General features: G+C 42.2%; 1 pseudogene; it reads right to left on the bottom strand.

Moving 5' to 3' along the window:
• Positions 1-2705: 2705 nt before the first annotated feature.
• Positions 2706-5376, bottom strand: LOC131508009 (NADH dehydrogenase [ubiquinone] iron-sulfur protein 5-like; annotated as a pseudogene).
• Positions 5377-6608: the final 1232 nt, after the last annotated feature.

Below are 6608 nucleotides of genomic sequence, written 5' to 3'. Positions count from 1 at the left end.
CATCACAGTGAAAATTAGGTTTCAACACATGAATTTGCCCCATGGGAGGTGAAGATGGGGACCAAACACCATAACAACGACAAATATTTAATAACCATTCCTTCAGTGCTACTCCAACTTTAGTGTGGATATGAATCACCTAGGCATCTTGTTAAATGTAGATTCTGATTTATTGGGCCTGGGGTGGAGTCTGGGATTCTGTATTTCTTTTTTTTTTTTTTTTTTTTTCAACGTTTTTAATTTATTTTTGGGACAGAGAGAGACAGAGCATGAACGGGGGAGGGGCAGAGAGAGAGGGAGAGGCAGAGAGAGAGGGAGACACAGAATCGGAAGCAGGCTCCAGGCTCCGAGCCATCAGCCCAGAGCCTGACGCGGGGCTCAAACTCACGGGCCGCGAGATCGTGACCTGGCTGAAGTCGGACGCTTAACCGACTGCGCCACCCAGGCGCCCCAAGGGATTCTGTATTTCTAACCAGCTTCCAGATGATGCCATTACTGCTGATCTGAAGACACACTTGAAGTAGCAAGGCACCACATAACACTAGCTCTTTCCTCAAGGAACTCATAGTCTGGCAATGCAGACAAGCCACATGCCTGTGAAATAAATAAATAATTCAAGGTATCACAGAAAGTACACTGGAGTGATTTTAGCCTTGGCTCTGTTTAATCCTACAGTGTTCAGAAGCACCTGGAAGGCTCAGTTGGTTAAGCGTTCAACTTTGGCTCAGGTCATGATCTCACGATTCGTGAATTTGAGCCCTGCATTGGGTTCTCTGCTGTAAGCACAGAGCCCACTTCCAATCCTGTTTCCCTCTCTGCCCCTACCCCACACTCTCTCTCAAAAATTAACATTAAAAAAAACCTACAATGTTCAAACTTGCAAATCACTGAATCAAACTGGACCTCAGTTTCTGTATCTGTAAAGGGAGAGTGACAGGATGACTATCACATCCTTCTCAACTGTTAAATTCAATCTGTGATTAGAATTAAGATTAATTACACAAACAGGGGTAATTAATGCCAGCTTAGACAATTATCCATTATATGTGTATAATAAGAAAAGCTATTTCTTTTTTTTAATGTTTATTTATTTCTGAGAGAGAAAGAGAGAGACAGAGAGCGAGTGGGGGAGGGGCAGAGAGAGAGGGAGATACAGAATCTGAAGCAGGCTTCAAGCTGTCAGCACAGAGCCTGACATGGGGCTCGACCCCACAAACTGCAAGATCATAACCTGAGCCAAAGTCAAGGCTTAACCGACTGAACCCCCAGGTGCCCCAAGATAAGTTATTTCTAATAAATATACACTTAATGATCTCAAAAATGTGCACAAAATATTGAGTGGAAAATCAGTTTAACTAACAATATCTATAATATTGTCTTATGAATTCATGGTTAATTCTAACTTTTCCTCTTTATCTTTTTCTGGATTCCCTACTATTATAGGTAATATTTTTATAAGAAACCCCAAATCTATAATTTTTTTTTAATGTTTATTTATTTTGAGGGATAGAGAGACAGAGTGCAAGTAGGGGAGGGATAGAGAGAGAGGGAGACGCAGAATCCAAAGCCAGCTCCAGGCTCTGAGCTGTCAGCACAGAGCCTGATGCAGGGCTCGAACTCACGAACAGTGAGATCATGACCTGAGCTGAAGTCAGATGCTTTACTGACTGAGCCACCCAGGTGGCCCTAGAAACCCCAAATCTATAAAAGATAGTGCCCATCCTTGTCAATCCCTGACTGTCCCAACCCTACCCAACTGCTCCCCACCTGAGCTCTGAGTTGGGGATGGCTCAGTCTATCAATATATTTGAAGCTTCCTTCTCATGAGTGAACAGAATCCAGAATTCATTTGTCCAGTGTTCCTGGAGGGAAATGGAGACCCCCAGGAATTCAGTTACCATTTCATCTGACTGGCCTCCTGCCCAGCTTCTGGTTTTCACCCTAGCTCCCTGTTGGGCTAGGAGCCCAGCCCTGAACCTTGGCCAAAAAAGCTGTAGCTCTTGCTCCACTTAATTCTGGCCAATCCAGGAGATAAATCCTGCTAGCGGTACCACAACCACTACCCATCTCAGCTTCCCCAGTTACTAGATTGTCTGCTTTAGCCCAGGAGACCTCCCAGCACTGAAGCTTAGATAACAGCTCAGATAATGGGATATCCAGCAAAACCTGAGAAATTCTCCCCCAGGCCTAACACATTAGCCTGCCAAAAGCCTTTACAAATGACTTCTTTACATTCACAAGTAGACTGATTAGAGATACAGCAACACGTTTTGCAGGCTAATTCACTGTATTGACCAAAAAAAGCAGCTGTAGCTTCAGAGGTAAAATGTATGTGCTATTCAATCATGGTGTGAGCACACACTTTTATGTCTCTACCCTTACATCATTGGAAAAATTGTGATCATATAACATCTTTGGGACTTGGTTTCCTCATCTGTAAACTGACTGGACAGCTCTCAAGTCTGTTCAATTAAAATTCTAGATAAATTTCTTTACCAAGCAATTATATTCACTTTTTGGCCCCATCCTGTTTCTCCCATTGTATTCATACTGCTAAGTATAGCCCTGATCTCACGTTATTATTATTTTTTTAATAGGATAGAACAATCTTACTCTTCACAAAAAGGTTTTCAGTAAATGAGCTTTTCAGTGGAGAAGAGATAACATGAAAATGAGCCTGGAGCCTACAGGAGCAGTAGCTCAGCTCAGGGCCTAAGGTCCTCCTTGCCCAGGTGGTGAGGCAGGGGTGTGTACTCCCCTCCCTTTATTAGCTCATCCTGCTGTGTCCTGATGCCACTCAGACGTTTCATCGTTTTCTGCTGAAGCAGACCTTCTACAAAATCATCAAATTCTATCTTGCACTCTCTCTCTGCATGGATACCACTGATTCCATGTATATACTCTATCTACTCTTTTTCAAAAGCATGACATCGACCTGGAATCTTGTGAGGCTGCTCAACACTTCGGATTGACATCCAATGATCTAAGTTAAGACCCAGCTTTTCTGCACATCAAAGAAGGGCACAGTGTCCCTCTGTCGTGCCCTTGTCTCCTTGCCGGCCACTGCTACTGGATGATCTCTCCCACTATTTTATATTTAGTTGTATGTGTGAGTTGTTTGTTTGTTGTTGTTTTTTTTTTTTCCCCTATGACTTCCTTGAAGACAGAGGTTTTGTCTTGCTTGGTCCTTGCAGCTGAGTGCAAACCAACACAAAATACTCCACTCCACACTTGAACAAAATTTGCGAAATAAGTTTTCTTTATAGTCCTTACCAGTTCCTTGCATCCTGAAAACGTCATTTTCAGATAAAATTTGTCATTTTGAACATCAGAGCAACCTTAAGAATTTTGGCTATTTGATAGCAGGAAAAGGGAGGGGCATGGCAATTATTTTATGAATTAATAGAGTCTACCTTCCTCAAAAACAATTTAGGGCAGGTCACAGTGCCCCAGAATAAGCAAAAAGAGGGGGCAGCTGGCAAACTTCACCTTACTGGTGCTCAGAAGCCCTGAAGCTATCTCCCCAGAGAGCAGGGCGAAATCAGCTCACAAGAATTCGTATGATAAGAACAGAGGCACCTGAAAAAGCACCAGAACATCAAGGCTTACAATAAAAGTGTCAGCCTCCTGGTGGAGCTTGAGCTGGGCTGCAATAATTTTCTTCCTGATGAATTGACTTCAAAGCTTCCTTGGGTCACTTGAAGAACATTTGGTAAAATATGTAAATATTAGTTTCTCTTCTTACCTCTAGTAGAGAAAAAGTGCTTTGAAAGCCTAGCAGAGAAGAGAGTTGTTAAAAAATGATTTTCAGAAAATGGTAAAATCATGGCTCCCATACAGCCATTAAAATGAACATGGGTAATAGAGGTTTTTTTTTTTTTTTAATCATATGACATGAGGGAACCAGAGAGATGTTATAAACCAGTTCAAAGGAAAAGTCAAAGCAGCACAAATTCACAAGGATTAAAGGAACGTTGTAAATAGGGCCAAACTACTTTTTTCATGTGGCAGAGGAAGTAAATTAAAATCACTGCTGGATCAGACATAATATACGTATCTATCAGTTGCCTACCACTGTGGCAGAATAGCTCAAAGACATTGCACTGGGCTAGAATCTATCTTATGTATCATCTGGAAGGGATTGCTATGCACAAGGCCGGCTTTCCATTGAAACAAAATTTTTTCTACAGAATTTACTTGACCCAGCTGCCCTAACAGCTTTCTTTAACATAACAGATGTTGCGGCCACGCTTTGGCAAGCAAATGACTGTCATGTCATAATTGAATCCTCTACCGGGATCTGAGATGCCAATATTTCATACTGCCTTTTAAAATGCCACACATGGCACGAAAAAAAAACCTTATTTTTTAAAGTTCCTTAGCAGCCTGACATTCTCTAGTAGATATTCTCTACCTCTGTGAAGAATCAGGACACAGGGTTTTCCTAATAAACAAGGCCAAATTATTTTCTCAAAAAGTAATACTGACTCTGCTCAAATCCTCAGATGAGTATTCACTTGAGACCCTAGGGTCTTGTGCCATAAATGGTGGAAGACAATTTGGGCCTGAGAAGGTTTGAAGGCTGGTGTTAACTATCACCAGGCTTTGTTCACACTTCCAATAACTGCTTCAGGAACAGCATCTCCCTGATGGGCCCACAGTATTTCTGTTGCTTTAGAACTGCTCCTGGGGTACCTGGGTGGCTCAGTAGGTTAAGCATCCAACTTTGGCTCAGGTCATGATCTCATGGTCGTGAGTTTGAGCCCCATGTCAGGCTCTGTGCTGACAGCTCAGAGCCTGGAGTCTGCTTCAGATTCTGTGTCTCCCTCTCTCTCTGCCCCTCCCCCACTCATATTCACCCTCTCCCTCTCTTTCTCACTCTCTCTCTCTCTCTCTCTCTCTCTCTCAGAAATAAATAAACATTAAAAAAATTTTTAAAAGGGGCGCCTGGGTGGCTCAGTCAGTTAAGCATCCGACTTTGGCTCAGGTCATGATCTCACAGTTTGTGAGTTTGAGCCCTGCGTCGGGCTCTGTGCTGACAGCTCGGAGCCTGGAGTCTGCTTCAGATTCTGTGTCTCCCTCTCTGACCCTCCCCCGTTCATACTCTGTCTCTCTCTGTCCCAAAAGTAAATAAACATTGAAAAAAAATTTTTTTAATTGTTTTTAAAAATAAAAAAAGAACTGCTCTCAGTGGTGTCTGTGCTTTCTCTTTTATGTCAGTTGCTCAACTGGTAGAAACAAAGGTATAGCCCTGCAAGGTAGACCTTAGATGCAAAGGGAGGAACAGATGAGGAAGCTGAGCTCTTCTTCCCTTTGTCCCCTTCCCTTGGCAATCAGTAACCTCACCCCTTCGCCATCTTCCTCCTGCACCACCATGGGGTTCTCCCCTTGTTATTCTACCTCAGCCCAGGCACTGAAGAGCCTTTGTTCACTATTCCAACTTGTTTTGCGGGCATATCTCTTCTTTGGGTTTCATCCCCTCAGCTCCCTCCAGGAGCTCCACTCTACTCCCTCCTAGTCTTGGCCCCTCCCTCTCCTCAGCAAGGTTTCTCTTATCTTTTTTTCCAGTCAAGGCAGCTGGCAGCTTTCCTCAGAATCTAAAGACTCATGTAATCTTGAGCGAGGCAAAGGCGGCTGGCGGGAGGGATTAGGATCCTCTTCTGTAAGCAGGGAGGAGGGTGGTTCCTAGAGAGCCAGGCACTCTGTAAACTACCAACGGGCTGCTTTGACCATAAAAGCAGTTCAGCCTGGCCTTTGGTGAATGTCTATTTTTTTTTTCAGTAGAATTGTATCCTCATGGTCCCACCAGCGTAAGTTAACAGCAAAATATACATTCCAATAGCTGAATGAGTTGACCTGTTGTATGGGGTTACTTAGTATTGTTCATTTAAATACTGGAGAATGTCTGTCAAATACAATGGTTTTCGCTGTAGCACAGTTGATGTTAAACTGTTCTGACAGTAAGTAGGCAATAGGTTCAGCAGCTCTAAAGGAAAATCGTGGTCTGTATTAATAAAACCATGTCATCAGCATTGAGAAGGGTGCATTCTCTACTATTTACTATGCCTTGCAGCCTCCTCTCTTTTAACAGCTGTATCAAGTTATATATGATGGATCTATAATGCCAAATTAGGACACTACTCTGTTTTATATACATTTAGAATTGGAATTTTGCCCTACCCATAGGAACTCAGAATGTACACCAGGATTATAGAATTTGATAGATAAATAGATTCATTCAAAAGATACTCATTGAGTGCATTATTGTTCTATGAACCAGAGATACAAAATAAATAAGACATGGTCTCTGTGGAGGAGACAGTGCAAATGAGTATTACCGCATTTTCACAAGGTTAGGATATGACTGTCAGTCATTGTATTCTGGTATCAAGGATTCCTGAAACTTTATTAATTTAAATAGAAATGAAATTCAGTGGTGCTGTTATGTATGATACATGGTCTTATGGGAGCACTAATAAGTGATCTGATCAGAAAATAAAATCACCATAAACCCACATTATTCTAATTCTGATATATTTTTTAATAAAACAATAAAAGTAACACGTGCTTATTGTAAAAAGTCCTACCCAACCCCTCACTTCATTATT

This window comes from Neofelis nebulosa, chromosome 3, assembly GCF_028018385.1.
Source record: "Neofelis nebulosa isolate mNeoNeb1 chromosome 3, mNeoNeb1.pri, whole genome shotgun sequence".
Classification (NCBI taxonomy): Eukaryota; Metazoa; Chordata; class Mammalia; order Carnivora; family Felidae; genus Neofelis; species Neofelis nebulosa.
Note: the sequence above shows the minus strand (reverse complement) of the source record. Positions and strands in the feature narration are given on the sequence as shown.